This window comes from Stenella coeruleoalba (genome assembly GCF_951394435.1).
Source record: "Stenella coeruleoalba genome assembly, chromosome: 12".
Lineage (NCBI taxonomy): Eukaryota > Metazoa > Chordata > Mammalia > Artiodactyla > Delphinidae > Stenella > Stenella coeruleoalba.
Window position 1 is genome coordinate 52,776,791 of NC_137158.1, and position 16,744 is coordinate 52,793,534.

Consider the following 16,744-nt stretch of genomic DNA (forward strand, 5'->3'; position numbering starts at 1 on the left):
CTCAATTTATGGAACCAAAATTAAAGGCTCAAAGAAGTCAAGTACCACCAATGTTACATAGTTATCAAATGGCAGAAATGGAGCAAGACTTTGTTTTCTGATTCTAAATCTAGGAAGCACTCCATCACAGCTCGTGGTCTTCTTCGGCTTGAATGTAAAATTAGTGTCTTCTACCTGGCTAGTCGGGAAATAAAACAGGCTAGTTCTAACTGCTTGTTAACAGTTATAGGCTTCAGACTGGACTCCCCTGTGTCATATGTTTATCATATTTGTCCTTTCCAAATATCAAATATATATTATAATACACAAACTATAGCATTTATTATTTTTATTCATGTGCCAGGAGACTAAAGGGAGCCATTGTTACCTGCTATATTGTTATAGATCACTGGTATATGATCAGTGATTATATACGATATTAGTTATGTATCACCGACATATAAAGATTAAAACCCCAAATGAGCAGCTTGCCATTATTAACAACTAGTTCACCACTTAGCATTTCTTTTTTTAAAATTTTGTTTGAAAGTAAAAGGAATGACTTTTCACTATTGAGAAACCTATGGAAGGGAGAGGCCACAACAGTGAGAGGCCTGCGTACTGCAAAAAAAAAAAAAAAAAAAAAAAAAAAATAGCCTTCCTTACAGGGATGGCTTATCCCACATTTATATAAGGGTATTTGTTTACTCTGTGCTCATGATTAGATTAGTATGTATCCTAGCAGCATAATTATTTAGCCATATTTAAGAAGAAAATTAGTGTATTAGAACAAAATATAATAAATGCCTTTTTACTGATATTAAATATATTTATAAAATTTAATCACAGCAGCATGCATAATAGTGAATTTGATAACTCAAATACTAAGATTCAGAATCCTTAATATTCACAGTGAAATAATTGCAAATGGGAACTCTTTTCAGTACTTACGTAATAAATACTTTACTTTGGAGAGTGCTGTGATTGTCTTATCATTAGTGAAGTAATAGGCTAGCCAGTTACTAAGTGTCAAAGTCTGTGAAACATTTTACAAATTAGTCCTCACTGATATATGTAAGAATTAAAACTCCCAAATGAGCAATTTGTCATTTTTAACAACTAGTTCTTTACTTAGCATTTTGTTTTTTTAAAAAAATTTTGGTTGTTTATGCCCATAGAATCCTTATATGGTATTTCAATTAGTTAAATTATGAAGATTCTTCAGAAAAGAGTGATTAGTATGAAAATGTTTCTGCTTTTATCCTGCCCATTTAGCAAGAATATATCGATTCCTTATGGTTTGGGAAGTATGGGATACACTTACCATTGTCTGAGAAAATAATATAGACTATTGTGACTCCTCAGATTTGCCAATGAGATCTTAATATATAATATTCCCTATAAAACACATTAAAGTACAATTGAACATGTTAATGCAATGACTTCAAATGTTTAACTGATTCAATAAATACAGGACAGAAATTATAATATTATTATTTTTAAATTTTATTTTTATTTATTTTTGGCTGCGTTGGGTCTTTGTTGCTGCAGGCGGGCTTTCTCTAGTTGCGGCGAGCGGGGGCTACTCTTCATTGTGGTACTTCCAGTAGTTGTGGCGCACAGGCTTAGTTGCTCTGTGGCATGTGGGACCTTCCCAGACCAGGGCTCGAACCTGTGTCCCCTGCACTGGCAGGCAGATTCTTAACCACTGTGCTACCAGGGAAGCCCTATAATGTTATTAAAGTTAATTTCACTACTAAAAATAAGCACTACTATATGCCTCATTATATTATTAGCATGTCTAGATAAAGTTACAAAATTTTTTTTCACAGCCCAAGATTTACTGCTGATGTCGCAGATAATAAAGTACTACAAATCCACGTCAGACTGTGGATAGTGGGAGGTCTCCAGACGTACCCATTAGCTGTATGAGTCATTCCCATGCACCCATCTCACAAAACTGTGATTCAAATCTGTGCCTCATCAAAATCACAAGTGAGTACATATCACTGGCCTACTATTCACAGGAATAGAAACTCTAAGTGTTAAACTGTCATATGCCAAATATATGTTTGTAATTGAGACAGTTCCAGCAGAAAAATATCTTTTCTGAGCATAAATAATTTAGTTGGCAGAAAGAAGACTTTCATGAAACACTCAAAACAAACAGCCTCTGAATTACTACAAAAATATAGTACACATTAAATGGTTCTATTTCTCCTATAAGATTTTTCTTAAAAATCACCTCTTCTGTTAAGTGTTCTTGACTTCTCTAAACAAATTAACCACTTCTTCCAGTCTGAATATGTTTATTTAGCATTTCTCAGTATCTGTTTCATATTATTTTTCTTATTGTGTCTACCCTCAGCTAGAACTTGGGAATGTCAGACAACACTGAAATGTCATATTCATGTTTGTATTTCCTAGCACATTGCCTGAAATATATCACTGTCCATCAGATTAAGTCATGCACTGGAAGCTCTGCTAGGCATAGGTTACTGAGCACAAATAATTGTCCTGTCCCTATTTGGTCCAAGAAGACACTTAATCAGGTGTTGTCTGTGGATTCAGTGTGAATGGTGGCATTTAAGTCCATTTATGTGAGATTTATCACATACTCTGGACACCGTGCACACAGATACACAGAGATGACACGTAGAAGTATTATGATTAGAAAGGTATATGTTGATATGGCAGTAGAAGATCCCCTTCAAGAGGAGATACTGATAGTTTATCTTTGTTTTCTGGTTTCTCTTTAGATGAAAGGTTTGTGTGTTTATACTTTCACAAAAGACATGGTACTGTGACATATTTCATTATTCACTGTGGATTTATGTATTATATTTCATTTTCTGTCATGATTCAGTTACATTTTTTCCCTTCTGCAACTTCCGTATGTCAAGTTGTGATAGCAGGAAGCATTTTGATTCTCCCCCACCATGATCCAACCCCCTCTACCAGTAGCTTCTGATTGCTAGGAAGGAATGATGATTTGGACCTATTGGGGCACACAGGTTAGACACACTCTCTACCACCAAGTCCTGGCACCAGATCCTTTGTCACTAGAGATTCATTTTCATGATTTAATGATTTCTTCTAGTTTTTCAAAATAAAACTACTCATCAGAGAGGAATTCATACTATGAAGGAATTGATCAGATCACTTCCTTTCTGGATTGAAGGAATCTTAGAACTTCCTCAGAGGACTTGTCACCAGAGGAGTGCGTGACTGTTGCAGTTCAGCCTTATCTTTCCTGTCCTCCTGTGCTGATTAACTATGCCATTTGGTTATTTTCAAAGCATCATTAAGAAGAAGGGCTCCAAGTGATCCCTTTTCAGGATATTTTTCTTTTATAGTTATCATAGCAAGTAGCATAGTGTTACACTAATTGAAAAAATTTGATAATTACCTTTTCATCAATTAATGAAATATTTGCCCTCTTTCAAATATCAAAGGATTTTCCCTAAAATTTTTATTGTAACAGACACGTAATTCTGAGATGATTTTTTTGTTAAGAAAGTGCTTTCATTTTAAACTCCAGAATTTTGACGCTTCATTTACCAACTATTCAGAAATCCTGCTGAGTTGGCACTTGCTTGGCAGCCTAGATGCAGTGGCACTATTGTAGAACCACTTAGCTAATTTAGAGAGTTGTACAGTGTAATTCAACATGATATTTAAACAATATAGAGGCTTTTCAGAAAAGGAAAATATGAAGATCTGAATTTGTGTCCCACCAAATTATACTAAATATTGATATAATGCCACACAAACAGGAAGACTTTTGCCATTTTTCTTGTAAACCCTCATGAGAAATCAGCATATCTGTCATTTCTTTCTTTGAACTATTTTCAACTTATGTTCTTCTCAGCTATGAAATAATGACTAATGAGCACTTTCTGGTTCTAAAAGGGTTAAAATGTATTTGGTTATTTTCAGAAATACTTTCCTAAAGCCTTCATTTTCAAGATTGGTAGTAATAAGAAAAAAAGAATACATGCACTAACAACATAATTTTCATGGATGATAGAAATTGGGGGTGGGAAATCAGTTTTGTACCACTATAAAATTTAAAATATGTATGTAACTTTATGTCTGGTCTTGTAAGTGTTTTGTCAATTATTGCTTCAGTAGGTCAAGAAGTTTGATATATACAGAGTTCTAGTGGCAAAGTGTTTTAGATGGCCAATTAGCAGGAGGAGAAAAAATAACCAATTTTTCATAATTGAAGCAATGTCTAAGTGAATTGTCTAGTTATTAAAGATAAAAATGTTATTTATGTTTATAACATTTAAAATAGGGTGATGTCAAATTCATTCAATATACAAAAATATATTAAGTGTCTACTATGTACTGGGCACTGTTTTAGGTCTTGAGGAAACTGCAGTGAAAAAAACATTTAAAATTCCTATCTTTGTACTTATTTATATTCCTGGGAGGTAATACAAAATAAAGATAAACAAATAAAATGGCTACCTTATAGAGAATAAACGAAGCAGAGAAAGGGAATGGCAATTAACTTTAAAATAAGCTAGCCAGAATATATAGATGAGATTTTAGTTAAAGTATTTATATATTTGTTGATATTCCATATGATTTCTTCAAGTTCTTAGTGACCCAGCTGAGCTAATACATAGGTCTCTTCATAAACTCTGTAAACTCCAAAGATGATCTTGAAACAGGATCTTTACTGTTTACCAGAGTCACCTTCAAAATTTCTATGGAAACAGCTCAGGGCATGAAGAGTGTGGTTTTCCTGATCCTGGGGATGATGTTAGCTGCTAAAAAGATGGTGCATTTTTTATTCAGGAGAATCAAGAAAATTTGTCAAGACTGGTTGTGGGGATGGAGGTGGAAGTATGAAATATTTTCTTTTCTGATATATAGAGGTTAGAATTTGCTACTTGTTTAACCACTGGATGCCATCAAAAGTTAATAAATTTCCATAAGCAGTAAGATTAACCATGGATTTCTTTTGCATTTTGAAACCTAGCTCAATAATGATGGAGTAACATTAGTGGAAAAAAAATCAGTGTTTTGAAATAGAAAACTTTATGAGATAATAAGAGATTTATAAACTGAAAATGTAATAATAATGAGCTTAAAAAGATGAAAGAGCAGAAAGATCAGTGCCATGATGCTTATAACAGCAAAATCTTTGAGAACAAATTATTTTATAATTTAATCTTTTGCAAAAAGAAAATTCAGAAAACATTGTTTTCATTTATCATAAAAAACAAGTTTGTTTTAAATCTTAGTTTTATCCATTCCTTTTAATACTATTGGCAGAGAGAAAATCTAACTAAACTCTATGTGGAATGAGCTCTTACTCTGACATAAGTTATGAGTTAACCACAAATAATAACAATTATAGTTAACATTTATTGAAGGGATACAATGTGCTAGATATAATCACAGATGATCCTTACAAAAACCTTATAAGTATTGTTTTATTGATGAAGAAATTGAGGCTCAGAAAGATTGTTACTTCATGAAAACCAGACAGGTGGTAAATGACGGAGATAGGAATCAAAGTAGATCTAGAGTTCATATTCCTAAACTATACAAGTCTGACTTTTTAAGCAATATCCTTGAATAAACTGTTACAATAAAAAAAAAATTGAAATAAGCTCTAGAGGAGCAAAAATGGAAAGTAAGGAACCAGTTGGGAGACTATTTCGTGGTTAGACCAGTCAGGGATAAAAGCAGTTTAGACCAGGGTTGTAGTGGGGAAGGCTGTGAAAATTGGTCAGGTGTAGAATACATTTTGAAGGTGGAGCCAATAGGATTTGCTGCTTAAACTTAAGTGAGAGAAATATAAAAAGGAGAAAAGAGAGAGAAACGTAAGTCCAAAATAATATTTTTAAACTGAGATTAATAATGCAGTTCCCTGCTATGAGAACACTTGGGGAGGAGCATGTTTGATAGAGGAGGATGGCCATCATGAGATGAAGATGGTTAAATATCCAAATGGGTATGCCAAGAAGGCAGCTATATCTAAAAGTCCGGGGTTCTGGGGGGTGTTCAGACCTGGAGATATACGTTAAGGAATCAGTGACATTTAAAGCTGTAGGAGACATCTTAGTGGATGAACGTGAATGAGAATAATCTGAGAACAAAGCCTTAGGGACCACCTGAATTTAGAGGAGGAGAAAAAAGATCTCACTGAAGAGCCTGAGAAAAAGGGATCAATAAGGGAGAAGGAAGATCAGAGGATAACCTTGTCATGGGGCCTGTATACTGAAGGGATAGAAAGAAGATGCAAATGGGGAATAGTCCTCTTGCTCCTCAGTTGTCCTCATCAGCAACACTTTCATTGTATATAGAACATTTCTTGCACATTAAAGCAAGAAGGTATCCAAAGATCCCTTTAGAGGAAACATTTCACCTTTTTTTATTTAAATTTTTATTGAAATAATTGTAAAGTCTAATGCAGTTGTAAAAAATAATAGACAGACATCCTGTACCTGTTACCATTTCTCCTCATGACAGTTGTCTTGCAAAACTAGTACAATATCACAACCAAGATATTGACATCGATATAATCCACAAATTTTGTTCAGATTTCCCAGGTTTTACTTGTTGTACTCATTGTTCTCTCTGTGTGTGTGTATTTTGCTCTGTACAATTTTATGAGTTTATATATCTGCCACAAGAACCAAGATAAGAATAGCTCCATCACAAGGATCCTTTTATAACCATCACTAACCCCTGGTAATCAGTAATCTGTTCATTTCCAAAATTTTGTCTCTTCAAAAGTGTTATATAAATGGATTTGTACAATATGTATATATTTGTGATTCGATTTTTTTTTTTTGCTCAGCATAATTCCCTGAAGATTCATCTGAGTTGCTTCCATCTATCAAGAGTTCATTCTATTTTATTGCTGAGTAGTATGGACGTACCACCATATGTTTAACCATCTACCCATTGAGGGACATCTGACCTGTTTCCTGGTTTTAGCTATTATGAATAAAGCTGCTATGAACACTGCATATAGGATTTTTTACAAAGGTAATTTTAACTTATCTGGAACAAGTGTTCAAGAGTATAATTATTGTGTCATATGATAACTGCATGTTTAGTTTGTTGTGACTCTGCCAAACTGTTTTTCAGAGTGGATGTACCATTTTACATTCCCATCAACAATGTATGAATGGTCCAATTTCTTTGTAGCCTCACCAGCATTTATTGTTGTTGCTATTTTTTAATATTAGCTTGTCTGATAGATGTATAGTGATATCTTATTGTGGTTTTTAATTTGCATTTCCCTGATAACTAATGGAGGAGAATATCTTTTCATATGCTTTTTGTTGTCTTAGCCCATTCAGGGCTCCTATAACAAAATACCATAGAAAGGGTAGCTTAAGCAACAAACATTTATTTCTCATAGTTCTGGAGGCTGGGAAGTCCAAGATCAAGGTACTAGCAGATTCAGTGTCTAGTGAGGGCCCACTTCCTGTTCATAAGCAGCTGTCTTCTCCTTGGTGTATCCTCACATGGTAGAAGGGTTAAGGAGCTCTCTAGGGTCTCTTCTGTAAGGGTATTAAACCTATTTATATGGGCTCCACCCTCATGAGCCAATTACCTTGCAAAGGCCCCACCTCTGAATACAATTACATTTGGGGAATAGGTTTCAACATATGAAATGTGGGGGGACATAGTTATTCAGTCTATAACATTTGTCAACTGTATATCTTTTTTGGTGACATGTTTGTTCATCTCCTTTGCTCATTTTCCAGTTGGATTTATTATAATGTTAAGTTTTAAGAATTCTTTCTATATTCTAGATACTAGTCCTGTATCAGATACATCTTGAAAGTATCTTCTCCCAGCCTGTAGTTTATCTTTTCATCCTCTTCACCCTGCTTTACAGAGAACAAAAGTTTTAATTTTGATGAGGTTCCATTTTTCAATTTTTTTTAATGGATTTTTCATTTGATGTCAATTCTAAAAACTCTTGGCTCAGTTCTAGGTGCAGAAGATTCTCCTCTCTTATTCTTCTAAAAGTCTTATAGTTTATGTTTTACACTTAAGTCCATGGTCAACATAGAATTAATTTTTGTATAAGGAGTGAGGTTTAGGTCAAGGATTTTTTTTTTTTTTTCTTTTTGCCTGTGGATGTTCAGTAGTTCCAGCATCATTTTGGGGGAAGCATATCCTTTCTGCATTGAATTGATTTTGCACCTTTGCAAAAAGTTGATTGTGCATACTTATGTGGTTCTATTTCTGGGTTCTCTGTTCTGTTCCATTGATCTATATGTTTATCTCTGCACTGTTTCTTTGCTGAGATGTTCCATTTGCTTTAAGATAATATTGTAATTGATTCTTGAAGCATGGTCATGTTGATTGATTTAAAATCTTTGTCAAATAATTCCAACATCTGATTTATCTCAGTGTTTGTCATTTTGTTTTCTTTTCTAATTCAAGTTGTGATTTTCCTTGTTTTTGGAATGATGGGTGAATTTCATTTGCATTCTGCGTTTTTATTATTTTAGGAAACTCTGGGTCCTATTTAGATCTTTTATTGTTTCAGGCAAACACTTTTCTTTAGGTTTAGCATGCAGGTCTTGGTCTACTTTTGTGGGCTGTGGTTCCAATGACAAAGCCTTGACCATTTTATTTTGGTTTGCTTGGTTTATCTTGTGGCCTTGGGTTACCACTTGTTCCTGCTGGTGCCGACTGTGGTTTAGGAAGGGATTTCCCTAGTTGGAGCTGCCTGTGGTCTCCTCGTGGGTGAGGGAGGTCTCGGCTCTATTAAGGTGTGAGATATAAATATTTTCTTGACTCCTGGCAAAATGGGTCAGTATATAGTGCCCCAAGATTACAGGAATAGGAGCCACAAGTTCATTCATGTGGAAGAATCTTTCCCCTAGAAATACCTTCTTTCTTGTTTTCACTTCTTTTTTTTTTTCATTTTTCATTTTTCTTCATTTTATTCTAGTTTTCTTGTGATTTTGCCACTGGAGTACTTAGGAAAGGACCTTTGGAGTACTTAGGAAAGGAAGCCCTGCTCCCTTTCCAACCTTCCCAACCCTCCTACCCACACAGAGCTCAGCCATTGTAGAGCTCCTTTGGCCGGTCACCACTTGCTCCTGTATAGACATTAAAGCAGAGGAGGGGAAGTTTATGTGTATTTTAAAATTTTGCAATGGAGAGTTTATATTTCTAGTGCGGAATATAAAAAATAAGCACACACAAAAAATCTAATTTCAGATATAGTAAGTGCTATCAGAAAGAATAAGACAATGTATACACAGTGATTGGGTGTGTGCATGTGGCTTAATCAGTAGACTTCCAGAAGGGCCTCCGAAATCCTATGGTCTGAGGTGGTTTTGAACTTGCTGAGTTTAAGGGATAGGAAAGAGGGTCAGTGGGGCTTGAGTGTAGCTTGCCTCACAGCCATGGTACAAAGCAACACTATTAATCAGTACATGCCTCTTTACCAGGGGTCAGGTTGGTTTATCTGACTTCAGCACACCAGCACCAACCTATTTCAGACCTGCTGAAATTAACCTTCAGAGCAGACCTTGTTACCACAATGGTTTTTTGAAGGATGAGTGAATTTCAAGTGGCTTTTAAGAGCACCATAGCACTTAGGTACAAATGAGAGTAAGCAGGGCTGTGAGACAAGGAAAATTTGTATTTTTAAAAGGGCAAAAAACAAACAAACAAAAACCCTTGGCATCCTAGAAAAACAAAATGATCCAAAGAACTGAAGGGATTAATAATAGAAACAAGATAAAAAAAACAAATTCAAAATTATTTTGAATAATCAATCATATTTAGAATGCTGTGTATCATGATAGATAGAGGCCACTCCTATCACTCCTATCTATAGATAGTAATCACTCCTCCCTAACGTATGCTTGGAAACAGCGTCCAGCCGTGGATCAGTTTTTTTATCTAGGGCTGTTTTAATTTGAGGTTGAATAATAATTTAATGTATGACAAAGACATGATCAAAAATATATCATGAAAGTAATCATGTTCTGCACTTCTGTATTCATTTAAAATAAAATTTTTCTGTGAATTCTTTATGTTGTTTATAGCGCTATAAGAGCTTGAGCTATATAACGAGGAATAAAAAAGTGTAAGTTCATTTATTGCACAAACCTTTATTGAACACTAACTATATACTAAACACTGTGCTAATTTTGTATACTTAATCTAATTTAAGGTCCACAAAATGCTTTTTAAGTACATATTACTATTACCTTTTTTTTCAGATGATGAAACTAACCAACCATTAAAAACGGCTGGGTAGGAATTTGAGTGCAGGTTATCTGAATCCAGAATCCATTCTTTATGACCAGGTAATATTTCCTCATTCTATAATATTATTAGTTTCTGATCTCAAGGTATTCAAATTAATGGAGAAGTCAGACAAATGAAAAATGACAATATGTTATAAAAATATATATTCCATAGGGTGCTACAGAGGCATTTGGGAGGAATAAGCTAGCTAAGAGAGGAACTTGTCAGAATGGATTCCTGAAGAAGAAGGTAGAGTAAGAATTGAGACTTGAACAGCAAATGGAAGTTCACCATTAGAAGATCAGGTTGGGAAAGGGATTTTAGGCAAGGAGATAAAAATATCTGTTATAAAAGTATGAACCTGAGAGAGAAAGCACTGGGGAAACGGAAATTTCTTAGGGGGAAGAGTAAGAGAGATAAAGATAATCACATTATAGATGGCTTCATATATCCTGTTACAGAATTGTTAAATGCTAGCTGCTGTTTGTAAACATTTATGTTTTACAGCAATGTAGAAAATTAATTGAGAGAGAGAAACCGTATGCAGATGGGAAATAATAAGCAACTGCACTAAGATACTGGCAATTGGGATAGAGAAGTGAGAGAATATTCAAGAACCCTTAGGAGGAAGAAGCATTTTGACTTAGAGAATTAACTGATGGAAACCCAAAACAGAAGGAGGATGTAGGATCAAAGAAGAGATTTTAAGAGAGCAAAACTTCTGTACTTACATGCTAAAATGCAAGAAGTACTGAAAACACACTGCTATGGAATTTGGCACACCTAAGCTCAAATCATGACTCCAGTTTCTAAATCATAAGATCATGTGCAAGATACTTAAATTCTACAAGCCAGGGTTTCTTTATCCCCTTTCTTAATGCCTTCCAGTCAGTTCCTGTGCGCTCTCACTTCTATTTCTTAAAAACAGTTTGAATCTGTAACTTATTAGCCTTTCTGTCCCTTTATTACGTCTTGCTTGAACTGCAGAATGCTCTTAACCGGTATTTTTGGCCTCTAATCTCTTGAAAAATAAAGAAAGGTAACAATTTTATTTAAAGAACTCTGGCTTCAGTGTGGACAATTTGTAAAGGGAGACAAAACTTTTCTGGGGAAACTAGCTGGGGTTACTAGAATATTCTAGAAGTGGCTTGATGATTCAGAAGCCATTAGATTAGAGAGGAGGCCATAGAGGTGCGCAATGCGGATGGATTTGGAAGAGAGAGTTCTGGATGATATGGGAAGGGAGAGATGTGTGAGAGATTACTCCTTGATTTCTCATTTGAGCTGCTGAATGGAAGAGGACTAAGTGGGACAGGAAGTTGAGTTTGGTCTTGGATAAATTGATGGTGACATGACTTTCAGAGATTTAAGTGGATGTGCAGAGAAAGCAATTGAGTCTGATTCTGAGTTAGAGCTATATATGTAGTGTCACGAGTATATAGGCACCTGTGAGAGTATTAGATTGTCAAATAGTGAGTATAGAATATCAACAGACTATGACATTCGAAATGCCAATGTTAAAAAAAAATTATTGGTAGAAGTGCCAATATTTAATGGTAAATAGAAGAGGAGGAACCTGCAATAAAAAGTAGCTAGAAAGGAAGAAGGAAAACAAATAATATGGTGTCATGGTGGCTGCCAGAAAGATTGTTTCTGGAAGAACAGAGTAATCCACAACATTGAGAGATGCTGAGCAGTGAAGTAAAATGAAGACTGAAAAGGACCCATTGGATTTAGCAATATGAATGTCATTTAAGGGCATTAGTGGGTAGTTTTCCCATGGAGTAGAAAGCGAAGAGTGGGTTGGGGAGTAAGTTTGAGATGAGGAAAAGGAGAAAAAGGAAAAACAACATAGGAGAAGTTGAACCGTGAAGAAAAGGAGAGAGAGAGAAATTTTGCTCTCAAGGAACACAGTTGATGTAAGAAAAGAAGGCATTAAGTTGTGATGCCCATCAGTGCCCCGCAGAGCCGTATTGGTCTGAAACAAAAGCAAAAATGTGCATCCCTAGTACACTTAGCAAAATATCCTCCCATATTTTGAAGCAAGGGTTAAGAGTTAATAGAAGCTTTACAGTAAAATATAATGACTACATGTAAAGCTCCATAATTCCCAGTCTGTTTACACATCATTGTCAATCCTCACAAACCCACCTGGACGGGAACTTGGGAAACTCCGGCTGGTTGGAAGATTGTTAATTTGTGTTGCACAATAACACAAAGTCATAAAACAAACAGCCTATCTTTATTTGAAATTTTGATTTTTTGTTTATTATGACTTTTAAAATGGTACATTAAAATATCACTTATGTTGATTACTGAGTTTTGGACACCCCTTTAAAATTTGCACCTGAATTGACTGCCATTATGGCCTCGCTTTAACACTGATCTTAGTCTAAAGGCAAGGGCATCTGGTCTGACAATTATGATTAATAGTGGAGATAATGGGGCTGGGACTACTCATGACAATTTAGGAAGTATGTTAAGTGCAGACAGTCCTTAGAAAAGAGCTGTAAATAGTGATGATATAGCTAACAGGAAAGCATAAATTAAAGGAACATTCATTTGTTCATTCAAGCAGAAAACATTTTAAGTGTTCAAAACACTAACTTGCATTTTAAAACCTCCATATTTACTTTATGACACAATTCTTTTTCTAAGGAATCCTGTGATCTAATTGAATGTATTTTGCTCCCACACTTTGTAGGTAAGAAATCATACTTCCATGAGTTGAAAAACCTCAAGTTACAGCATAGTCTCAAGTCAGAAAAAGGACTGATTTATAGTGTAAATTAATTAGCACTTACACTAAGTTTGGGTGGAAGGCTATAATTCAGTGTCATTTTATTATTTATTTTGAGTCATGTCAATAAAATTCCATCTTACGACAGAGGTAGATGCTTGATTATTTCTTTGGTGCACAAAACACAGTAATTGTACATATGCATTTTTCCTTAGCACGTGATTTTGCATTTCATGAAGCCTCAGAGTACAAACTTTTTTTGCTGAGGTCCTTTTAACAGTATTTTGAATGGTTTAATTTCATTTTGCTTACCTGTATTTCACTAGAATATACTTTGGTGTTTAACAGGTATATTACAAGTCAAACTTGGATCAGCAGATTTGATACTTTTATGATTCTCATTCTGAGCTCCTGCTCTACCTATGTACATAATCTGTGTAGAAGAGTTATGTATTTAAGGAACAGGTGTTCTTTTCACTAACTATATTCCTATAGTTTATAAATCAAAACTATTCAAAATTGTTTGCTTGGGTATATGCCTTCTTTCCAGTTTCTTCTAATTTTTATGCATATTCTAGATTATTGATATATATAATTACACATATTCCTAAAAGTTAAGTCTTACTTAACATCCCAAATGAGGAACCTTTAAAATTTACTCCCTTGTTATATCTGACATTGTATTTTCAAGGCAGTATGGCTTTGGACAGCCCAGCATATGTCCTTCCATTTGCTGGCATTTAAGGGGGTCAATAAATAACACTAATGTCTTCTTCTCTTGTGTTCAAAACTGGTTGAGAGATTAGCACAGCAGTCAGACAGATGGAGATAAATATTTAACTTTTTATTTCTCTGATAAATGCTCATTTGAAAAGTGTGTCTTTAACTCTGTACAAAATGGACAGTGGTACCCCAGAATTCAGCAGACCTAGAAGTTGCACTAGACAATCCCAAACCACTCCTGGTTATGACATAGAAAGCAACCCACTTTCTTTTCTATGTAATCTATCAGGAAATTCACAGCTCCTCCCTGGAGGGGAATAAATGGACATACAAAGACTAGGAGTGTTTCTTAAAGTGTGGTCAGAAGATCCCTGAGGACTTTCTTTTAGAGGTCTGCAGCTACTAGGTCCTTTTCAACTATAAGTCTGTGTGAGACTGGATCCTTTTCATGTACTTCAACCAAAACAATATATTGCATCCAAGGGAATGAGAAGCAAATCTGAAGACCCAGCTATCTTCTATTAAGTTCAGACATTAAAGAGATTTGCAAAAAATGTAAAATGCATCTCACCTCGCTAATTTTTTTGGTTTGAAAAATAGTTATTTTATGAAACTATGTTATTTATATTAACATATAAAAAGTTTATTATTGCTATTTTAAATGAATTAATAACTAAATTTTAAAAAACTTCTCAGTCCCTTATATAGAAAATATAACTCATGTAAACAAAAGTTTTTTGGTGTCCTCAGTAGTATTTAAAAGTAAAAAGTTGGGACTTCCCTGGTGGCGCAGTGGTTAAGAATCCTCCTGCCAATGCAGGGGACACAGGTTTGATCTCTGGTCTTGGAAGATCCCATGTCTTGGAAGATCCCACATGCCGCGGAGCAACTAAGCCCGTGCACCGCAACTACTGAGCCTGCGCTCTAGAGCCCGCAAGCCACAACTACTGAGCCTGTGCCACAACTACTGAAGCCTGCGCGCCTAGAGCCCATGCTCCACAATAAGAGAAGCCACCACAATGAGAACCACGCACGGCACAAGGAAGAGTAGCCCCTGCTCACGGCAACTAGAGAAAGCCTGTGTGCAGCAACAAAGACCCAATGCAGCCAAAAATAAATAAATTAAATTAATTAATTAAAAAAAAAAAGTAAAAAGTTATCCTGAGGTAAAACATTTGAGAACCATTGCTCTAATGGAAGAGCCTCCATCTGGGAGCATAAGGAGTGGGAAATAACTATCCTTTGTTCCTTTTTCTCAGCCTGAGGTATTAAACAGGGGTATTTGCTTCGTTGCAGGCTATTGTTTTAGATGCAGATGTCCTAACCAAAAGTATAAGTATTTGCTAAACTTCTTTTTGAACAGATCTTGGTAGTCTTCAATGTTAGCTTATGGTAGATATTGACTAAGACTCTATCCTTGACCAAACGCTAGTCTCCTTTGAGCTCTCTTCTTGACTAGGTCTCATAGGTGGGCTTCTGTGTCCATCCTTTGTTTGCCAGACCTGCATTGCCAGACCAGTCTTAGCAAGAATTCTGCTAAGTCAGTTTGTCAAGAATTCCCCCACTCTTAATATCTGATCAAGTTCCACATCCCCTAACCTCCTTTTATGAGTCCTTGACCTGCCTTTAGCAAGAACTCTATAAAGGCAATTTAGCAAGAATCTTCCTACCCTTGATGTTTCCTCTCACTAAGTTTCCATCCACTGATCCCCATCACCCTGCACCTTGCCTGTAAATTCCCATTTGGCCTAATTGTATTTGGACTTCAGCCTGATCTCTTTCCCTATTACAATACCCCATTGCAATAGTCTTGAATAAAGTCTTCCTGACCATTTTAACAAGTGTTAGAATAATTTTCTCTTTAACAATATCTGGGGTAAACTTTATTTAAATTTTATTTGCTGACTTTGCTTTTCAGTATTGTGTCTTTGGCTTAAATTGAGGGACATTATAAAAACAAATTGCTAAAGAAGCAGAAGGTTTCCCCTGAAAACTTTTGCTTCTTAACAATTTTCATACAAAATGTAATTGAAGTTTTTAAAATTACAATATGGTGGCATCTTTGATAAGTCTCAGGAAAAAGGTCTCAGCAACAAGGAACATTATACTTATTTTAATCTGTTGCTTTTCCTTGCATCGTAGAGGTTGTCAATCGAATCCCTATCATCATCACTCTTTTTGATGGCTGCTAGAAAGTTTAGGCCAAATTAGCAATCCTCCATTAAATGTACTGCCCAGCATAAGGAAGTTGTTGTTTGCTAATCTCATTCCTAGTATATTAACTCCACTCTCATTTTGCTCTCTCTTCATATCCATTTACTCTCTTACCTACCCTCTTATTTTGTTTGCTTTAGTTTTTAAAGCCATGTTAAATCTTTTCTAGAAGCTAGCAGATTTTCAAAAAATGGTTCAAAAATAGCAAGCTGAGTAAATCACATGGGCTAAGAAAGCAGTGGTTTTGAATTCATCCTATCTGTATATTATATGTTAGTTATTATTTTCCCCATATCCTTGGGTCAAAAAAGCAAAAGAAGAAATGAAACTATGTAAATTTGCAAGGCTAACGTTTTTATAATAATTAAACGTGGGGACCTTGGGGGTTCCCCCCCCCCCATAATTACTCTACAATGCCTCTGTCACAGAGTGCTGCAACTTTTTCATTTGGAAATTTTTCAGATCAGTGATATAAATGCAAATATAAATGAAAAGACTTAAAATATTCTTCCATATTGGCCTTTTTTCTCCCTCTACACAAAAGGTATTTATTTCTTTATTGAAAAACTCATTACATATGCTTATGCGATGTCAATTAGCCATGGTGAAACAAGAATTTTATGTTTGAGCTACAATGAATTTCTAAGGAAATCTGTTGTTTGCCAGGCTGAAGCTGCAATTGGAGAAGATCCAAATCATTACCTAAATTTACATCCTATTGTTATGCATGAATCTTTTTACAACTTCCTATAGGGTATTTAGAAATAAACAAAAGTTTTTTTTTTCCTCCTTCTATTGTGTTAATACCTTTTTATGTAGCTTGCATTTTGG

General features: G+C 35.1%; 1 long non-coding RNA gene across 2 annotated transcripts in view; it reads left to right on the top strand.

Moving 5' to 3' along the window:
• LOC307195193 overlaps positions 1-16,744 on the top strand; it is a 39,119-nt gene that overhangs the window by 10,080 nt on the left and 12,295 nt on the right. Inside the window, exons 2-4 of one of the 2 annotated variants that reach the window (XR_013830743.1) lie at positions 1,812-1,974; positions 6,803-6,993; positions 10,209-10,295. This is a non-coding gene — a long non-coding RNA (uncharacterized lncRNA). The remainder of the gene's footprint in view (positions 1-1,811; positions 1,975-6,802; positions 6,994-10,208; positions 10,296-16,744) is intronic. The other variant, XR_013830742.1, reaches the window with a different exon arrangement.